This window comes from Quercus lobata, chromosome 11, assembly GCF_001633185.2.
Source record: "Quercus lobata isolate SW786 chromosome 11, ValleyOak3.0 Primary Assembly, whole genome shotgun sequence".
NCBI lineage: Eukaryota > Viridiplantae > Streptophyta > Magnoliopsida > Fagales > Fagaceae > Quercus > Quercus lobata.
In genome coordinates this window covers 10,345,239-10,354,940 of record NC_044914.1, presented here as the reverse complement: position 1 = coordinate 10,354,940, position 9,702 = coordinate 10,345,239, and the positions used below count along the sequence as shown (strand labels likewise).

At 35.5% G+C, this 9,702-nt stretch overlaps 1 long non-coding RNA gene across 1 annotated transcript; it reads right to left on the bottom strand.

Annotated features, from left to right (window-relative positions):
• Positions 1–1,430: 1,430 nt before the first annotated feature.
• Positions 1,431–5,510, bottom strand: LOC115969081. Its single transcript, XR_004086867.1, has 2 exons — positions 4,942–5,510; positions 1,431–1,980 (listed from the first exon to the last, which is right to left on the bottom strand). It is a non-coding gene; the product is annotated as an uncharacterized LOC115969081 (long non-coding RNA).
• Between the last annotated feature and the right edge of the window lie 4,192 nt (positions 5,511–9,702).

The following is a 9,702-nucleotide window of genomic DNA, read 5'->3' as shown; positions in this document are numbered from 1 at the left end:
TATGTAGTTTGGATGGAGGGAGTCCCCGATCCACTATACACAGTTGTTCAACAAGATGTAGCCAATTTGGCAAGCTAATTTCAATAAAGTATCAATCTGTTTTCTCAAAAAAAAAAAAAATCCGCCTAAGATGAATTTGTAAAGCCAATATATTTATATATTTAAAATTGTAAAAAAATTAAAGGTAAAAAATAAATACGAAAAAGACTAATTATGTAGCCAATAATGTAATAATGAGATGACTCAACAAAAGCGTAGAAATAATAAATACTACAATTCAACTTTTACATATATATATATATATATATATAGAGAGAGAGAGAGAGAGATTATTTCCCATTTCTTCTCATCATCGCCCAATGCTGAAGCAAGCTTATAGGCATGGAATATCACATAATTGCTTCTATCCTTCCTAGAGACTTGATTTGGCACATCCAATGGAGGTCAATTTTTACTTTTAGGTGTGCTGAAATAGCATTTTGAGTATTTTAACGCAATGTCAGTGCTCTTTAGCCACTCCTTAACACAAAGTCTTAAGTATAGAATTAGATCATTTGTTTGCCACCTTGTGCTCTTTATTCTTGAATCATTACACATATATAATGCTTACAACAAAGCCACCACCTTGAAAACCAAATACATTGAGACCCTCACTCCATAGCGTTAAATTTATAATGCCTCAGAAAAAACTATTGAAAAGGGATGGAAAGAGGGGGAGAAATGGGGGGAAGTTTTAAGGAGATTAATTCTTATTGCCATCTCATGGACTTATGCATGGAAAGGAACAAAACATTTTAAAAATACAACTTATTAGAATTGACAGCCAAATCTCTAAGAATTCTATCTATATGTGCACATTAATTTTTGAAGAACACAAAGAAAATGCAATGTTTATTTGGATCCAAAAGGGCAAAACTTAAACAGATATTATTAATCTCATTTTGATGACTAAGGAGTCAACACAGATAACAAATCCATCATCTGTAAATACCGACGTGCCTAATCATCCAAATTATAGCCAGTCTATTTGTAGTCTTTTTTTCCTTTATACAATTAAATCACAAGAAGATGGGAATAGAAAGCTGTAAATCCAAAAAATTGTATATCCACCAACATAAAGAGAAGAATTCTTAACATAGGAAGCTAGGAAATGAACTTTACTTTGGGGTAACAACTTTAACCTCAAGTGTACTTCCAATAAGGGTATATTGAGCTGCAAGCACTTTCTGACAGCATGAATATTAGATCATTTAATTAGAAGATATATAAATGTCACACAGCCAAATCCATGAGAATGTACTGTCGTGCAATCCTACAAGTCTACAACCATAGCAGAAAAAACACACCATCCAATGTACAGTTAATCTGCATTCTGCATTATATATAGTTGAAACACAATAAATCTACAACATGTCATGCAAGATAGCATCAACACTAAAAGTGAGGTCAAGAATTTCTCATTAAACCAATGCATATAAATATTAGTTTTCTGCATAGCGAGTGAGGCACAAACAAGTAGTCATCAACCAAAGGTTCCCAACCGTATGGAAGAATTTAACCAAAACCATGCAACTTTATGTTCTAGCAGGCTAGGAGGGAAATAGTAAAATACTACGGTCACTATCAATACTGAAATTTTGAGCTCGCTGGAAAGACAGAGAAGGGCCCATGCATTGATGGTTGAACCATTCTGGAATTTCACTTTGAGGAAAACATGTATTTATACAGAATGTTTGGATGATTTTAGTGGTCTAAAATGTTTTTCCACTACGTCTCCACGAATGATGTCCCAATTGTCATAAAGCGAAGCCTTACAGTGGATTGAATTTGCCAAATCTGTTGTGCATCTTGTTTTTTTACAAGACGGGAGTCCACGTTTCTGCACCATCCATCTGGGGCTAGTCGCTTACTATTGAAACCTCCTATGGATCCAATGACTCCTTGCAGTGACAGCAAAACTTCTACACCCATCATTCCTCCCTGGAGGCAACCAGTGGAAAAGTAATAACAGAAGTTAACACACAAAAAAGTGTTCCTAAAAATGGATTTCATCTAATGATAAACATCTTGTTTAGATCAATCTAAAATTCAAATATTGATTCACACGGAAGCATTGTTTCTTGTTAAATTAAATCACTAGCAATAGGAGATCAAACAGTTCATGGCAGATCATGTAGAATAGTATTAAACTTTGGGAAATTTGATTGGAAAAAAAAAAAGTAAACAGAGAAAATACACAATTTTCATTTTAAAAAAAAATGAGGCAGTGCTAATGTGAGTCAAAGTTATCCACGGATAAAAAAAAAGGTTATCTCTTACCTAATCACAAAGAAAAATAAGAACAAAATGAGAATTTTTTTTATATAAATTTATGCCTAGAGGGTGGATGGCTTACGAGTAACTTAAGAGGAAAGAGCAAAGAAGCTATGAAGGTAGCTATGCAAGTAGTGGAGAGTATTTTAAAACTTGTGGCTAAAAACACTGTAGCGAACACTTTTAATTCTTCAGGTTTCGCTTTTAATTCTTCAGGTTTCAAATGAGTGTTATTAGTCCCTAAATATTAAAAAATGAGCACTATTGGTCCCTCTGTCCATCTCCATTAGTTTTCTTGCATACGTCTAACAAAGCAATACAGTAGCATCTTTTTAATAACATGGAAACTAATTTTTTTATTAAAAAAATTGCACATATGCAACTAAGAGCAAACCCGTTTCTATTTGGATCTTTTCCCAAAACTGAATGAAATCTTCTTCACCAAAAAGGATGTCTAGTGCTCAACCATATACCAAAGACCAACACAGCAACACTTTTATAGAAAAAACAGAGTTGAAGAAGTCTTTCCCAAATATTTCTAGTAGGCCACATTCATAGAATAGTTCATTTCTATTTTACAATCTTCAGATCTGGAGGCCTCTCTAGAAACTGAGTCTTATTGAGAAGTATAAAAAACAATTTCAAGGCATTTGCTTTGAATGTTAACCAGATCATCAGATCTGGCTTGACGCCAACTCCAACTTAAATGGCTGATTACAGAACCTACAATTACTTTAACATTACTGGCTGCATCATTTTGCCCCAACCAGTTGAGCAAGTCCGTCTTTAATTTCTCAATTCACACAATATGTGTTCACCGGATGGAAGCAGAAGAGAACTTTTTATACAGCATGTTGATTATTAACCTCTTTTACTTTTCTTTATCTTCACTTTGGGTTTTGCATAATATTTGAAAAAATAATCATAAAAGTGTCTAGTGCTCCAAACCTTGAATCTTTTCTCCTATTCAACCATTGGTATATGGTTGGGCATTTTGTTTTTTGTTCCAACAAAGTTCTACTGCCCCAAATTAGTTACACCAAATGTTTGGCGAAGAGGTTTTCATTCTGTTTGGGGAAAGGTCTTTATAGAAAAGGATTCAGGCCTTAGATGCATGTGTCAATGTCATTTAAATGTATATATACACACACACATATATACACCATGGCATTTAAAAATTTTCACCTTAGTGTCCCTTCAGACATATAGGCAAGAAATTAATGGAAGTGGACGGAGGATCAATCAGGCTCATTTGTGAAACTTTAGGGACTAAAAGTACTATTTGAAACTTTCAAATTAAAAGCGCTCACTAATGACTTAAGGGACCAACAATATATTTTGGCCAAAGCATTTTTTCCCTCGTCTTTAAGAATGGGATCAAGGATTGTCTCAACCTCTCAATGCGAAATTCCTCATTGGAGCCTCAAGTTCTACTAGGTCTTGCCTTATAATTACAGTTTTGCATTTTTCATTGGCTATTATCAATTATTAATGGACAAATGAGACCTCAATTATCAAATAAAGAGGCCACCAATGCCTTATTGTTTGCTTAAACTCTACATAACACCATGCTGATAGAAGAGTAAGCCCTTCCGCACTATCAAGGTTGGCCAATTTCCTGCAACTGAATCCTCAATGGTAGAAAATTGACCCTCATGTATTTTCTGGTAGTCTAGGCTTATTTTGATTTTGTTAATATATTTCAAGGAGTAATGTGTTCATAGTATAATCATCATTCTATTTATTAAATGCCAAGCTCCCCTTCAAGGTGAACTAGAAACACAGAATCTGGAAGCCCCTTCTTAAAATCTAGAATCTTGGTGAGAAATTGCATACATAGGCACTAAAAACCAACAGCCCAACCCTCTTTTCACATTCTACAAACCTACCACCTCAGCCAAGCCAAGAAGCACACCACTTCGTTATTGTGCAATGTTCCAAATGAAAAATTGACTCACTCTTAAATAAGCAGCTTGTGTATAAGCAGTAACATGTTTCAAATGACCCAACTTGTGTATAAGCAGTACAGCAATGTGGGTCGTCCCACAACCTTTTCCCGAATATACAATTATATTCTCTCCAAAGCTTTCTGGCTTAGCTCCAACTGGTACTTTCAGAAAACATATACACAAAATAATGTAACCCATAATAAGCTCCTATTTTCTTGCGGAAAAAATTGCATTTTATGTGAAGGAAAGAAATTGCCAGCAAAGGCAAACACAACTGGCTTGCTTGAGCCGTGTTTATGTGTTCTGACAACAAAACCATAAGAAAAAACCCCAGCATTTTGTCACTCTTTCGGATTCTATTAAAAATATGGGATAAGAAAAACAAAATTTATATGTTTCAAAGGGAACCCAGAAAGTTGAGAACTCAAGAACTAAGTCTGGCTCCACTATTTCAGCTCATATTAGTCAAGCATTACAATTCCCCAGAACTAAAACATCAAATTATATAGAATTCAAAAGTTTTTTACCCTTTCTACATTAATTTTCCTCAAGTTTCCTTGCAGCCAAACAGAGACATGGTCACACACAAGAAACAAATGTGTGCCAAAAAAAAAAAGACAGTTTCTAGGAAAAGGAAAACCCACATGAGAAAATAAGTAGATACTTGAAAATGACATACTTTCTGGTGATCTTTCTGGAATCTTTCAGTTTTTGAGTTGCTGAACCCAGCTCCACTCCGTCATCATCATCAGCATGCTTCATAAAGCAGTCAAGCTTTATGTCATTTCTATTCACTTTTTGGGGATTTTTAAAAAAATAACTATAAAACACAAACAATATTATTAGTTAGACAACGTTTGAAACTAATTTGGTTTCTAACAATTCGAGTTCAGAGGACTCGATTTTCATCTTCACGTAGGCTTGGAAATCGAGTCCGTTAGACTCGGTTTCTGTACATGGAAATCGAGTCTAATGGACTCGGTTTCTGTACATAGAAATCGAGTCCATTAGACTCGATTTCCGTTCATAGAAATCGAGCCCATACTCGATTTTCTTCATTCAGCACACGGACATGAAATCACCAAGGAAATCGAGTCCAATGAACTCAATTTCCAGGCCTACATGGAGATGAAAATCGAGTCCTCTTGACTCGAATGGTTAGAAACCAAATTAGTTTCAAACGTTGTCTAACTAATAATATTATTTGTGTTTTATAGTTATTTTTTTTAAAAACCCCACTTTTTGAACCTAACTTTTGAAACCACGTGAAGTAAAATTGATTTAGATCGTGCAAAACTTAGGGGTTGTTTGGTTTAGATTTTTTTTTAAAAAAGGGTATATTTTGTTTTCATTTTTAGTTTTTAGCAAGACCAGCCTCATCAGTTCCACATAAGAGGACCCATTAAATCGGAGCATTTGAATCTTTGTTTTAGATGCCACTTTCCACAAAAGCATATTGTAATCATCTGAAAATTCCTACCGACATTAAATTTGAGTTCCTTCGGCTGGATTTCAAAAGTCATGAGCAGAGCGTTGGATTCCATATGATATGGAAGCAAAAGTCATGAGCAGAGCCCCACCCAATGAATAAAGCAAAATCAATTAAGCAGTCAATCTTGGCGTGTTTCGTTTTGTATCTTTTCTAACTTTGTATCATTTCTTCCTATTATTTGCGAGCTTTAATAAAGCAGTCAAGCTTTATGTCATTTCTGTTCACTTTTTGAACCTTACTTTTGAAACCACGTGAAGTAAAATTGATTTAGATCGTGCAAATCTTAGGGGTTGTTTGGTTTAGATTAAAAAAAAAAAAAAAAAAAAAAGGTATATTTTGTTTTCATTTTTAGTTTTTAGCAAGACTCAGCACTTGAAAAATTAGTTCATTTGGTAGCATTATTAGTTTATTTTTATATTACTATTACGCACTTAAGTTATAATTAGATGCTAGTGGATCTTATCAATTGTGTGTCCCAATCAAGCAAAAGTATCTGGGGGTTTAGTTTTCTTATTCGTAATGGATTTACCAGCATTGTGCTAATGTCTACTTAATTTTCATATTGGAGTGTATTCAGTTCTTGTTTAGTCTCTAAGATATTCAATAAAACAACCTAAAATCTTATCATTTTGATCTGTATTTTCTTGGCAACCGAATATGACCTGAATGGCCCTTGGGCTTTTGCTTTTTTGGTAAAAAGATTTGGTCTTGTCCCTCATATTTTGTCTTTTAATCAAACATCCCTATCCACAATAAAATTCATTAACACTCGTGTGCTAACACTTCTAGCCATACCTCACCTAACCCCCCTTCCAATAATCGTTCTCCAATATGAAGAGGAGACCCACCTGGTGGACCAGGCCAGAGGGAGTTGGGCCCAAATGATGTTAAAATAATCTACCACCATGTTAAGGTGATTACATAAAGATAGAATTATTTGTGGTTTTTATTTTTTTTTATTTTTTATTTTTTATTTTTTTGATACCAAACAAAGGAAGAGTTCATACAAAGTTACATAGAGCAGGATTATACCATCTGTAATACAAGGGTGTGTTCACAACCTGTTTAGCAAAACACCACACAGCCTTAACAACTACATGAGGGACAACCAAAGTATTACAATATAAACCATTTTGAGAGAGAAAGTTCAGATCAGCTATCCTATTACTATCCAACCAATCTGTGCTTTTCCTCAATTTGAAAGCTTGATGAAGATTGACCCTGTCAGTTAAGAACAAAACACGTTGAAATCCATAGTTTTTAGCTATGATACCAGCTTCCACCATTGCTTCAAGTAGAGCTCCTATTGCTGTGTTGGCAAGACTGCAATTAACCCCTGAAAACACTTCCGCTCCTTGTATATTTACAGCTACAATAGCGTATGCTCTCCTTTGTGGCTTTGATCTTCTTGCTTCAGCTACTTTGATGATGAGCTGATATTGCCCTGTAGCTATGAGATGTCTTGACTTGGCTGTTCTAAGCTCTCTGGTAGGATGGTATGGGCCTGCATAAGCCTCCCTGTACCTGCAAGATAAAGTTTTGGCTGTTAGAATAACTTCTAGGGGATTCGAGGTCAAGCCTTGGTGAAGCACTTTGTTTCTGTGATTCCAAATTAATCACAAAACTGTAAACATTGATTGAAGGATGACCGAGCTTTGATCTTCATTATTCAAGTAAGAGCTGATATAGTCTTTTAACCAAGACTGAACAGATACATTGGTGATGTCAGAAGTATGCAGACCAAGATCTGAACCAAACCAACAAGCTCTAAAAAAGCTACAAAAGAGAAACAGATGTGTAGGAGTCTCTTCTTCAGCATTACATAAGGGACAAGTGACATCATTACTGATGCCTCTGTTGTGTAGAGTGGTCAAAGTAGGTAGGCTGTCATGGAGAAGTTTCCACACAAAATTGATAATTCTTAAGGGAACATGTGCTTTCCAAATTGCAGTCTATATCTTCCTTTCCTGCTGGAATTGTTGTGACTCTAAAGAGTCTTCAGTTAACAACTCATAAGCTCTCTTGGTACTATAATTCCCATCCCTTGAGTATTTCCACATAAGCCTATCCTTAGAATCATTGATTTTGGAAATGGGCATTTGCAAAATGTTGACCGCTTTAGGGTGATGGTATAAGCTCCTAATTAAATCCACTTTCCAACTTCTAGAATTATGATCAATAAGATCTTCTACTGTGCCGGTTTGCAAAAAGGGAAACGAAGAACTATCTCTTAAGTTTGGCGACCAATCAGAATGAGTAAGGTGTATATCAAAACCATCTCCAACCAACCACCTGCCTTCTCAAAGGATAGGATCAACTTGCTGAACAATGTTTTTCCAAATCCAAGAATGGTGTGCTTTAGGTGTGTGGCCTTGCAATGATTCATTAGGATGGTACTTAGCCTTAAAAGTTCTAGCTAAGAGGGATTGGGGACAGTTAATAAGCCTCCAATACTGTTTTGCCAACAAAGCTTGATTCATAGGGCTAAACTTCTTAATGCCAAGACCCCCCCCCCCTTCTTTTAGGCTTGCATATTTTATTCCAATTAAGCAAATGAAGGTTTTTCTCTCCAGTTTCATGACCCCACCAAAAAGACCTCACAATAGAATCCATCTTGTTGCAAATAGATTCAAGAACCTTAAAACAAGAGAATGTGTACAAAGGAAGAGATTGGAGTACAGAAGAGATGAGGGTGGTTCTGCCAGCCTGTGAAAGAAGCCTAGATTTCCAGCCTTGCAGCTTAGAATGAAGCTTGTCAATCAAAAAATGAAAATTAGCAATACGATTCCCTCTCAACTTAAAATCGATACCAAGGTATTTGCTGGGGTGTTGGACAAGGTTCACATTCAAACTTCTAGCTATGGATACTTGACATTCCTTGACCATGTTTGGGGAGCAAAAAAGGTCAGATTTGGATAAATTTATTTTTTGGCACGAGATAGAGCAGTACCAATTTAGGATGGATTGGATATTACCAAGAGAGTTCCCGTCATTCTTGAAGAAAAGAAGAGAGTCATCTGCAAAAAAGAGATGAGTGAAAGAAAAACCACTCCTGCCAACTTTCACTCCTTTGATCTTATTAGAGTATTCAGCCTGTAACAAAGAAATAGAGAGAATGTTAGCACACAAAAGAAAGAGATAAGAAGATAAAGGATCTCCTTGCCTAAGGCCCTGTGTAGGATGAAATGTTGAAGTTAAACTCCCATTGACTAGAAGAGTGAATGACACAGAAGACACACATTCCATAATCCATCTAATCCATTTAGGATCAAACTTCATGGCTATTAGAACAGCTTTCAAGAAATTCCAGTTGACTCTGTCATAAGCTTTTGACATGTCTATTTTTAGAGCACCAAAAGAGGATTTCTTTTCTTTCTTTTTCTTTAGGGTGTCTATGATCTCATGAGCCAAAAGAATATTATTTGAAATGTTTCTCCCTTGTATAAAAGCATTCAGGTATGGAGTTATCAAACTATCCATTACAGATTTCAGCCTATTAACCATCACTTTGGATATCACTTTATAGATCACATTACATAGGCTAATAGGCCTAAAGTGAGAAACTTCATCAGGGAAGGGTTTTTTGGGGATAAGAACAATGTAAGAGTGGTTTAGAGGCTTGAATAAGGAACCTGAGTGAAAGAAAGCTTAGACAACTCTTGTAACATCCTCCTTCACAATGTCCCAAAAGGTATGGAAAAAGAAAGCAGGGATGCCATCGGGACTTGGTGCTTTATGAGCTCCTAATTGAAACATAGCACATTCAATTTCAAAGTCTGATATTGGTTTGTTAAGTGAAAAGTGATGCTCATCTGTTAAAGTAGGGATGTTGAGAGGTTGGAGCTCCGCTAGGATGTTATCCACACTTCTAGAACTACAATCTTCATAATTTGACTTAAAATGAGAGAGAAGAATGTTTTCAATCTCATTAAGATTGTCAGTAAAATT